The 11,957-nt window shown below is 46.6% G+C and overlaps 1 protein-coding gene across 1 annotated transcript in view; it reads right to left on the minus strand.

Moving 5' to 3' along the window:
• LOC107531955 (uncharacterized) overlaps positions 1 to 11,705 on the minus strand; it is a 95,272-nt gene extending 83,567 nt beyond the window's left edge. The window contains exon 1 of the mRNA XM_016206180.2: positions 11,584 to 11,705. The gene's annotated coding sequence lies outside the window, so the exon portion shown is untranslated. The remainder of the gene's footprint in view (positions 1 to 11,583) is intronic.
• Between the last annotated feature and the right edge of the window lie 252 nt (positions 11,706 to 11,957).

Raw genomic sequence — 11,957 nt, forward strand, 5'->3', positions numbered from 1 at the left:
AAAAGTAAAAGATTAGGATGATCTTGTAACTTTGTTAAAACGAAACTTGAGAAACCGTATTTCCACATAATGCTTCCTTAGGTCAGGCAGCAGACAGTTGTTGGTCCATCCATGTCCTAGCAATCACTCCAGAATATCACACGGCGCTGCAGCCATCAAAGGCCCACCCAGAGGAGCTGTTCAGGACTTGACCATTACCCAGGTCTCCTTCAGACCCACCGATGGGCTTCCTTTTGCCTAACTTTGGAACAACCCAGGGTCAGGAGGAACATCCTGACAACATCAACAAAACAGAGTCACATAAAGTCATAAGGGTTCATTCCAAGAGGTTTGGGGGCTGATTGTTCCTTTAAATGGATTATTTGACTTAAAAAAAAAAAAATCTTTAGAAATTAGGGACCCAGTTCCCAGGTTAGCAATAAGAAAAGAATCCCCTCAGCTCCCATCTGTGGTTTCACTTTGGGGAGGTTAAATGGGTTGTATTCTGGTGTGTTTGTTTTCTTAAGGCCAGACGGTGAGGCCACAGCACTGTCGGGGGAGGGATGTGAAGACTCCTAATGGCAATTAATGGATTTTCCCAATAAAAAGCCAGACCAGGGGGTAAACCTTAGGCAGGGAAGCAGCTCCTGTTGTTCCCTCCCTGGGATCCTCTCCCCACGCCTGGATCTGCCTCCTGCCCTGTGTGGAGGAAAGACAACCTCTGCCACCGGAGGCAGCCATGAGTTGAAGGCAGAGTGGTGTCCAGGAAGCTAGATTTCCAAAAATGGTTACAGATCATAGTCCACTGGGGCAGCTTTCTAATGCACAGATCCCATGACCCACTCTAGGGCCATTGAATTGGAATTTTGAGGAATGACCCCAGATTGTGTTTTCTTTTTTCAATCCATTTTATATTTCCCAGGTGATTTTTATGCAACCAGTCCACACTGACCCACAGGCCAGTTTTAAAGAATCACTAGTTTTCCGGTTTTTTTCCTGTTCCTGAATTTATTCCCTACTGTTACCCCTTCTGGTGCTGGAGAACTGGCCACAGAGTTGGGCAGTGAAAGTGGACAGCGTCCCCTCGGGACAGAGGGGGAGGTGGCCGCAGTGAGTAGAGAAGCAAAGCGAAAAGGAAAGGGAATTTCAGGGCCCGTGAGGCCGAGTCCCGCTTCACCCAGAGCAGTCCTGCACTTGCCTGTTACACACATTGCACTTCCTTGCACATTTGTCTGAAGGAAAGGTTCCACTGCAGAAGGAAAAAAGTTTGAAAACTATTGCCTTTTATAGAACCATAAGACAACCAAAACATTTCTTCTTCAGCTACATTTTAGGCAAATAGAGTTTTGTGAGGTACCCTGAAAATTTAAATATCATTTATACCACGAATCTAAGTTCAAGATGCAAAAATGCATCTCCTCCCCACCAGCAGCCTCCCACTGGTGGAGCAGCAAGATGGGGTGTGTTACTGCCTCCCTGGATGCCCTAAACCCATCTCTGAGACTACAGTGACCACTAGCTTGGAATAAAGGAATCTCTCCCTGCAGCCCCGAAGGAATCCCCAGTCCCTCCCTTCTCTTCTGAATCACGCCTGCAGTGGCCACAAATGCTGCATATCGTCCAATGGAAAGGGAATGCAAAAGCACACGAGGCAGGCTGATTCTCAGGGCTCAGGGAATTCCTCCCGCCAGAGCCCTGCCTCTACCAACAGGTGCCCAAGTAAATATTTCACATCAAAGAGGAAGCTACTGACCCCCTTCCATTCGTGTGTCTGCTCTGAATTGCTTTGAGGGGTTAGCTATGCCTCATCCACATGCTCCAAGGGGAGGAGCCGCATTTGTGAAGACAGATCATGGCAGAGGAAAGAGACCTACATGCTGACCTTGTTCTCAGCCTCATGACTGCAAATCCCAACCAGACACGGCCGAAAAACCACCGTGGTAAGAATTATGGCCTTGCTAACTACTTCACTGCCAGACTGGTATATCTCCTCTCCTTAACGCCTGCCCACCCACACTCTAGCAACTGCTGAGTCAGCACGAAGAGCCGAAAGTTCTGTTCCTGGTGCTAACTAATGAGTTGAATCAGGGAAAAAAATACTAGTTCATAATAGGTCTATCTTAGCTTAAATCAAACCAATCGTAAGCATAAATAACCCACATTACACCGTATGCATCTTAGAGATAATACGTTCATTTAGCTCAATCTTTACAACCAGCCACATCCACAGCTCCAGTGATGACATATAGGTCATGACCTAGTGACAGATAATGGTCAGTAACATTCTGAATACTTACCTAGAAGACTTGAAAGAGCCTCCTTTGAAAAGGCTGGGCTGGGCTTGTTAAATTGTGTTTACTGATATAGAAAAGTAAGACTAATATGTTTCCTCATATGTTCGGCAACAAAGTTTGAAACCAAAGAGGTTTGGGGAGCCCTCCTTGTTATAAGGGACCATGCCTTGAGTATTCCAGTTAATTAGGAGCTTGCCTCATCACTGCATTTCTAACACTGAAAGCTTTTATTCAACAAGTAATAATGGCAGCCAGGTACCAGGCACTGTTCTTGTCCTCGTTTCTAATCGCTCCATCCCTAAATTCCACCTTCTAAATATACTGAGTCACAGTTCCCAGAACATTCTGTGCTCTGTCCAGGCCTCCACACATGGTGTTCCTTCTGCCTGGAATGTCCGTCCTGTTTCCCACAGAGTGCACACATACACACACACACACACCCCATTCCCTTTGTCTAGCTTCTAACACATATATCTCATTCACACTCACTCAACTCAAAGGCCACTTCTTCCAGGAAGTCCTTGCCAACCCGTTAGTAACATGTGCTACCCTAGTTTGTCTCATTGCACAATGAGGCCTGTTTGCAATCTCTCTTCCAGTGAGCACTGGAGAGCAGAAGCCGTGGCGTGGAGAAGCGGTTCTTTTTAGTGGTTACACAAGCCCTGGAACGAACTCCCTGGATTCTAATCCCAGGCCCATCGCTTAATCACTGCATAATTTGGGGCAATAACTTACTCTCTCTGGGCCTGATTCGCTCGTCTTTCAGGGGGATAACATCAGTGCCTATCTCCTTGTCTTGTTAAAAGGATCTATCAATACATGTAAAGTGCTTGCATTTTATATAGCCCCTTGCTCAGAGAGCTCAATAAATGTCAAATCTCTCCTGTACAAAGGTGGGGAAAATTTACCTATGTATACACCCCCAGTATATTGCAAAAGACATTATAATGAAATGACTTGCCTCTTTAAAAATGTTAAAAGATAAAATTAAGGCGATAAAGGCCTATAGAAATAGGCAGAACCAAGTTAAAAGAAAAGCAAGTACTGGGAGAAGGTAGTTGCAATGCAATTCACGGACAAAGGATCTGTTTCCAGGAAAAATTAATATAACAAAAAAGGAGAAACAAAAAGCTTTCTATGAATCATTAAGAAAGGCAGAGACTACCCAGTAGAAAAATAGGCAAAGGATATTAATTATGAATAAGTGTTCACAGAAGAGGAAATGTGAATGACCTAAATAACTATGCAGTGATGCTCAGGGAAATAGACATCAAATGAGATACCGTTTGCTACCCACTCGGTAACACCAAGTGTAGCTCAGGACGTGGGAAATGGAAACTCTCCTATGGTGCTGGTGGGGCTAACCAGGCTGCTGGGGCTGACCATACTTGTGTCAGGGTGTCCTTAGGAAGTCTACATAAAACAGTGTATTCACAGAACCCAACACATAAGGAGTGTGAACATGGCAACTATCCAGGTAGTACTAGGGACATGGACCCGAAGTCTGACATTTTAGAATAGGTTAATGTGCAGCTGTAGCCCTAGAAGCTATCTCCTTCGAATTTAAATACTCATCCGCTTATAGTAGAAAAGTAACATATACACAGTTACATATACCTAGTCAGTGTGGTTGATCTTGATGACTAAGTTTCGCCCAGGCACTGGAGTGTGTTAAAGCAGCAGCCCTCCGAGCCGCAGTCCGGGGTGCCCGGAGCAGCTTAAGGGAGCAGGGTTAGGCTGGACTGTTGAGGGCCCAGACCCTCCGTCTGCTGCCATCAGAGCAAATGGGCCATCCGTGCCCTTAGGGCAGGCCTCTCTCACTAAATGAAGAGACGTAAGACTTAAACGTAAATCCGATTTTATGTAAAACTTTCCTCAATGCACGTTCATGGTGCACAAACTTAGCGCACAAGCTTAGCCACGACGTGGTCTGGCCTGACGGGGAGGGGGTGGGGGGTGGGCAAGCAGCACCATGGGGCAGCTGGATGCCTCTCTCCTCTGCTACATGGTCATCATGCAGAAACCGGTTTCACAATGTAAAATACGCTGGCGCACACACACACCAGACTTAACATAAGCTTTTCCTGAAGGGCATCTCTTTCGTTCATCTATTTCTACATAATAAACCACCCCAACACTCAGTGGCTTAAAATAACAGCTGACTGTTCTTCTGACTCTGCACTTTGCTGGGGGGTTCCTCTGCTCTTCTGGGGGGCTCTCTCTCCCTGCAGCCATCAGCTGGAGGGCCACGTGCCTGCCTGGGGGGCCTCGGTTCTCCACATCTCCTCCCCGCCTCTGGTCAGCGAGAGCAGCTTCTTCACCAGGCGGTCTTCGGGCAAGAACTTAAGACGTGGGAGCTGCGAGGCCTCTGGAGGCCGGGCTGAGACTTGCACAGTGTCACTCTGACCACATTCTGTTGGTCAACACGAGTCAAAAAGCCATCAGGTTCAAGGAGAGGAGAAAGGGACTGCACCCCTTGATGGGAGAAGTAGCCAAGTCCTGCTGCAAAGGGGTGCGTGTGGCGGGGGCCGTTACAGCTGTCGTAGAAACAGCCTTCCAGGGCCCTCTGAAGTCAGGCATGCACTGGGCTGGGGTCTGCATATGATTCATTTCTTGGGGGGGAGGGAGAAGTCCATGGTTAAGAAGAAAAGTTTGAAAACCACTCCATTAAAGCAAAAAGGTGAGAAAATACTATGAAAATAGGCATGAGGAGCATTTTTTTTTTCTCCTGAAGGAAAGTCTTCCTGGTGAGAGCAACAAGGTTCCTGAGCAAGAGAGAGTTCTCCTCTGCTGAGCCAACAGTGACAGTCATATCCACGTGCCCAATGAAGAGAGTGAACAGTGACCAGGGGTGGGGAGGAGGGCCTCACTGGAGCGGATACCTGAGGACTGTCCTCACAGGCAAAGCCGCCCAGTGACGGGGTGGAGCGGGTGGCAGGGAGGGGACACTGAAGGAAGCCAGCGCAGGGGGAAGCAGCAGCTGCTCCGACAGGGATGCCCTTCCCCAAAGGGACCAAAGGCTGAGGAGTGACCCTCCAGAACTCTTCCTTTCCTCTTCTGGAAAGACAGCGGAAAAAATAAGAAAGAGGCTTGTCAAAATAACAAAGCCCTGTTAATACAGTAACTGGACAAAGGTAAAGGGGAGAGAATCTCTAATGGCCTGACCGCTCGAAAGAAGACAGCAGAGAAAATTAAACAGCATGACCGAGCTTTAGACAATACCCAAGCCCCCGCCTCTGAGGAACCCCTTCCAGCTCCCTCTGTGCAGGCAGGTGGGCACACAGAGTCACACTTATATAGGCGGGTTTATAATTGGTTTCATTTTTACCAGTAAAATGGGTTGATGGTGCGTCCATATTGTAACAACGTTCCCTAGCAAATGTCCTAATTAGGAACCCTAACAAGCTTTCCATTATTTCAAAACTGTCCAAATGCGGGTAGACCCCAAAGACCATCTGGAACCTGGACATATGCCCAGGCGGCAAGGAACTGTCCTTCATTAGGCCTCTCCAGGCCCCACCTATTCGAGAGAGAGAAAGGGTGGTGCAGAGTTACATCACGAATACGCTGGGAAATAGCATTCCCTGCTCAGACATTTGGTTTCATGATTTTATCTTCCTTATAACTGACCATGTTCATAAAACTTCAAAGGAGATTCTTCTGGTGCTGTGGCTATTTAAAATTAACTGGGACATACATTTATTTAAGTATGCACTGATGTCTGCATACGTATGCAGAACACTCATCCAGGAAACAGCAGAAAGGACTGCTATTCTTTATCTCTAAACTATCTGAGTTTGAAAGGGAAGCTTTTAAAAAAATCAAGAACAACTTCAAAATCCAGAGGGAGGAATTGCCAATAAAGTAAAACCACTCACGTGGATTTATCATTGTATTTCCGCAACCATTGCTTGCCTCAGTAGCTTGTCACTGGAGTGCAGGGAGTGGGGGGCGGGGGAGTCATCTGGATCTCAGGTGCATATACATCTGATATGGATTTTAAAAGTCAATCATAAAGCTCCCCCAAGTGGGTATATTTAAAACTACACCAAGAAAACAAACAGCCACTGTATCTGGGATGGCAATCCAGATTGAGGTTCCAAATATGCTTTTTCTTTACTAATGGAATTGATTGGGGTGACATTGGTTAATAAAATTATATAAGTTTCAGGTGTACAACTCTCTAATACATCATCCGTATATTGTATTGTATGTTCTCCACCCCAAGTCAAGTCTCTATCACCCAAATATGCTTTCGATGGACAGCAATGACCTGGCTGATCCATCATTTTGTACATAATTTAATAAGATCAGCATCATGAGAAAAAGAACTCTATAAATGTTAAAACACAATCTGTAAAAATGCTCCCCCTGGCTTCCTGGGAACTTACCTGGGCCTAGTCTCTGCCTGTGGCTATGCTAGACCTTACCTGGACTCAAAGGACCTAAGGATACAGTGATTTACAGCTGCTTGGGCATGGAAACCCCCCCGTGGCCCCTCTGGAAAAGCTCCCTGGTCCATTTAATTGTGTCCCTTATTCTACTGTCTGGGCTGATTATACTGAATTACTTGGCACCCCTGTTAAGCCTGTCACTTAGATTCTAGAACAAATTAAGTTTGTTGAAGGCTTTGCTCTTTCTCTCTATTAAAATATTCATATCTACTCTAACAACCTGATAAAAACTGGCTAAAAGCCTTGCTGGTATCCCCAAGAGGGAGTGCCATTTTTAATGAATCCACAAGCATCATAAATAAAAAATAACTGGTCTTAATAAAGAATTGATAGAGCAGCTCTGGCCCAGACAGGTGTCAATGGGAAAGCTACACACAGCCTTGGGAGACTCAGAGCAACAAACGAGTCCCCCAGAGCCGGGAGGCCCCCATCCAACCAGCAAACTCCAAACAAATGCAGAATCAATGAACTTAATGGAATAACTTTCCATAAAATAGTTGAATCTAGTGGGTCTCAACGGGGGTGGACGGGAGAGGGTGGCTAGGAACCCTCTCCAAGCGTGTATAAGAAAGTGGGGGTGATAACAGTAATAGCTAACATGTTTTGAGCATTTACCATATACCAAGCATTACCCTCCCAACAACCCTACCAAATGGGCAGTATTAACCCCTCCTCACAAATGAAAGCACATGGACTTTATCTAAGCAGCCCAAGGTCTGAATTCCAACCTAGTTGTGACCCTAAACCCAAGTGTATAACCACTAAAGACTTGATAAAAGTTTTAGAAACATTAGTTAAAACTCTTAACTCACTCGTTATTTTTTAGTAAAACATGAGACATGAAGTCAGCAGATAAGGCTTCACTTGCTTGTGGGGCCAAGGCACCAAGCACCCTGGTTGGAACCTCTGTCTCCTTCCTAGAAGGCCAGCAGACGCTCCCTCCAACCCTACCACAGAGAGCACAGGACTTAGAATCCCAAGCTCCAGAAAACACTAAAAAAATACTCACAAGGCCTTGGGAATCAAGAGGGAACTGCAGATCTGGCTCTGTCATGGGGGGATTGCGCTATTTACTAAGCCAGTTATCTCCTCTCTGAGCCTGCAAATCCGTCCATTAAACAAGGATGCCAGCCCGAACTATTCACACCCAGCCTTGTTCCAAAAGGATTTAAGGCAGCTAACGACACCCACTCCACTGAGTGGTGGTCAGAATGAAATAGAGTTTTATTAGCTCTTTATAACAACAGCACTTGTTATGAGAGAGTCTCCATAAAGTGCCCAGCACGGTGCCTGGCTCACAGTGGGCTGGCAGTAAACTTGTCCCTGCCCCCTTGGCCTGGCTCATTCACACACCCTCCAGCCCTCCCACGATGCCTTCCCCAGGGCTCCCGTGACAGAGCCAGCACCACTCTCTCATTCTGCTCACTGCATTGCCGTGCCTCTCTCCCCCCACAGCTCTGCATTCCCTTCAGGACTCATAGCTTGGGATGGAGGCGGGAGGGATGCAGGGGGAGAAATGCAGCAGGCGGGAGGCCAGGAAAAAAGAGTTGAAGCAATCCTAGCTTCCCTCTCACTCCTCAGGTGCATTCACAAGTGCTTCATTCACCAAAAGGCTATTACTCTAGGGATCCCCCTGCAGAAGAGGTTTCCTCACTTAATCCCAAGCCTCCTTCCCAAGGAATGGCATTTAACTATTAACTCAATCAAAAGATTGAAGTCTGTGTGCCAATTCTTCTTACTCTGAGACCTTGGTCAAATCATTTAACTGCTCTGGTTCTTATTTACTTCCCTGTAAAATGGAAGGAGCACATACATGCTCCAGGTTCAGCTGAGCTCACATTTGTAAAAAAAATGTATAAACTTTGCTAAATGCTATACTCTATGAAGGTTGTTATTCTTACTATACACTGTGTAGGGTTGAAAGAAGGGTGATAGCCCCCAAAAAGTGTCCACCAGATAATAACAACAGCTACTGTTCATTGAACTTACCAAGAGCTTTGCCAAGTTCTGTAAGTCTACTCCTCCCAAAACCCTATAATGAAGATATACGTCTATGCCACTTACGGAGGGGAAAGGAGACACAGGAACGCTGGGCCATCTGCACAGGGCCCACAGCTAGTATGCAGCAGAGCTGGTTCTGAGCTTAGGCAGCTCAGCAAGTCCCCCAGACTTGCAGCCTTCTTTTGTTTTTAACTCCGCATGCAAAGTTTAACATGAATAGTGGTGACGGAGCTCTGTTTACGTTGGGTCTGCGGGGCTTGGGGGGGCTCCTTTTCCCTGCAGTCTTAGGTAGCTGTGTGAATCACGGCAAGAGGCCGTGTTCCCAGAGCCTGTTTGTCCTCTCTTCTCTATAAGCTAACTTTTCCTAGAAGCCTGTGCCCACACTGGCCACCTGGATCAGCGCGTCTCACTTGCTGCAATGTTGCCCTTTCATCAAATTGGCAACGACTTATCCGATCTGCTTGATGGGAAGGAACGGGCTGCTTGGGTCTCAGATCATCAGACGGAACAAGCCGCTTGTCTAGAATGATACATACATGCACAGTCTGTGCAAATTAGCTACAAAGTGAAGAATTTTTGCAAGAGGAAACCTGCCCATGTTTTCTAATCCACAGAAGTACCTCCTGAGATGCCTGCTTCTTTGTCCAAGCAAGAAGCTCAAAGGGAGGAGTCGGTTTTCACCCTCCCCCTTCTCCCCCAGAAGGTGATTTGTGTGAACCAGCATCTGGCACATGCTAGGCACAGTCATTACCCCTCACCCGCCCCCAGCTAGAGGGACAAGGGCGTTTATCATCAGAGGCTCAAGAGAGCCTTCCAGCCGCCTGATCCAGAAGGATTCAGAAAGGCCCCAGCGGGGACTGAGCTGCAGGAGAGCAGGGCATCCCAAAGCCTCCATCTTTCCCACAGTCCTCCTGATCTCCAAGCTTTCTTAACCATTGTGTCCTTGCAGAGGACAGTGGCTCGCGGGGTCCAAACTCTTCGGTCCTCAGCAAGGCCTCCGAGGCCCCTTCGTGAGGTGCTTCATGAGCCAGCACCACTCACCTACCTCTCCTGCCTCCCCACCGCCACCGCCACCGCCCGCGGCCTGACCAGGCAGCTGGCTGTCCTGATCGCTGCCCTGCTGTCGCAGCGCCCGGTCCAGGACACAAGGGTCACCTGCGGTATCCGCGAATGCTTGCATTTCCCGAAACGGGCCTGATGTTTTCCATCGCCAGGTCTTCGTTCAAGCTACTGTCTCTGACTGAGTTGTCTTCCCCTCGTTTTACAAGAATCAGCTTTAGAGTTCTCCTCACTTGGGAAGTCATCTTCGACCCTCTCCCTCAGCTGGATTGGGGACACCAAACCAAAAAGACCCCAGCTATGGTGGAGAAGAAATGGGACTTGGTTTTGCTTTAACGAGCACATCTGAATTTACATTCCAAATGAGGGTTCAACCCTTTAAAGAAGTCGTTTGGCCCATTTTAAGAAATCAGCTGGATTTATGGTATTAGTAACCCTCTTAGAAGGCTAAGAAATACATTAAATTACCCAGAGCTTCATACCACGAAAGGAGGCATCACTTTTCCTGTCTCCCGGAATTCTAAATGAATCAAAATTCAAGACTGGAATGTAGCTGGGAGATCATCTCAACCCCTCCTTCCATAGATGTGAAAACTGAGGCCCAGGGAAAGTTGAGGTCATCCAAGAACTCAAATAGGACGTTGGTGGGACAGCTCAGATGAGACCTCAGCTCACCTTTAAGCCAATCGCACTCAAGACTAATCTTTTCATCTCACACGTGGAAAAAAGAGCCAGTAAATGCCTCCCAATAACTACTTTAAATCTCATTCCATGCTTTGTTTTGGTTTTTTGCTTCACAAGTTAAAGAATAATATTATATTGAAAATTCAAAGCAAAGGTGGAATGTTGTAAGGGCTCCAGATGGTTTCATCATAGGACGTATTATGTGAAGACATGGGGCCATTCCCAGTGAACAAAAGCTGCCCCAAGGTTCCAGGGGAACCAGTTGTTATTTAGTCCAATGTTTCTTAAGCATCATTCATTCACATGCCTTAATCCAATTTCTGTCATATCTGAATACCACTTTCATTATTACTTACTTATTTCTTTTCTTTAACTCACTTTTAACACACTTTTCCTTAACTCGCTTTTCAAAATAAAAATATCTGGTTTAAGCTCAGCCTAAGCAAGATAAATAATTGATAATCCAAGAAATCATGGGTCTGGTATGCTATTTTGCTGTTTTCCTAACACATTTAAGATGAACACATAACTATTAAAATAAAAACTATTCATGTGCCACTTAAAATCATTCTGCACACATCTAACTCCTGGATACATATAACATTACAGGAAACTGCTTTTATTCTAGAGCACAGTTGGTTCCATCCAAAAGAAAACTATTTCTTGGTATTCTTGGTAGTTTCTATGCAGCCTTCTGCGGGCACCTATTTCATCTGAAATGCCGATCAGCAGTAACACGCGCAGATCCCAAACGAAAGCTTATCCTTACACTAACAGCTTTTCTTATCAACCACTAGATCACTACGCCCTCCACACATCTCATCTGTCACTGGGCTTGAAATAATCCTTTACCCTAATGTTCTTCACTGACTATTAATAAATTACGAGCAAACAGCAGAAATAATTACCCTTTCACCTAGGAAAACAGTGGTGACTGCAACTTAATGGTCTACCAGTGACGTACGGCTTCACCCGGCATAACAGATGCAAATGTGAAACGGGATATGGGTAAGTTACTTTCACACAAGCTGTCACCTGTCACACAAATTACATGGGCTTCTATTAGCTGCTTGATTCACAGATTAAAAAAAAACAAATTCCACTCACAGTACCTGCGTCGTTCCTGGATCCCCTGGGGAAGGCAGAACCGACGCACAAAACCGCCCGAGAATAAAGGCCGCGGGGACAGCACCTTTTCCGAAGGTATGAAAATTCTGCTGGGAGTGGTGGAAATCGTGTTGGTCAGTCATCCAAGGGTTCAGAAGTCTTCAGAGGAGGAAAGGATCATCCGAGGTTAGGAGAGAAGCCCGAATGTGGATGCCATGGCAGAGCAGGAGCTCAGCAAGCTGGCCCGGTGGCTTACGGGTCTGCCAGGCCCGGGCACCGTGAGGCTGGGGGGCTGCTGGCGCCAGGCAAAGGCGACGCTAAGGTCGGCTGCCTTCCATCATCAATCTCGCCCGGACAGAACCTCAGAGCGGGGCCTTCC

The sequence above is a fragment of the Miniopterus natalensis genome, chromosome 11, assembly GCF_054644295.1.
Source record: "Miniopterus natalensis isolate mMinNat1 chromosome 11, mMinNat1.hap1, whole genome shotgun sequence".
In the NCBI taxonomy this organism is placed as follows: domain Eukaryota; kingdom Metazoa; phylum Chordata; class Mammalia; order Chiroptera; family Miniopteridae; genus Miniopterus; species Miniopterus natalensis.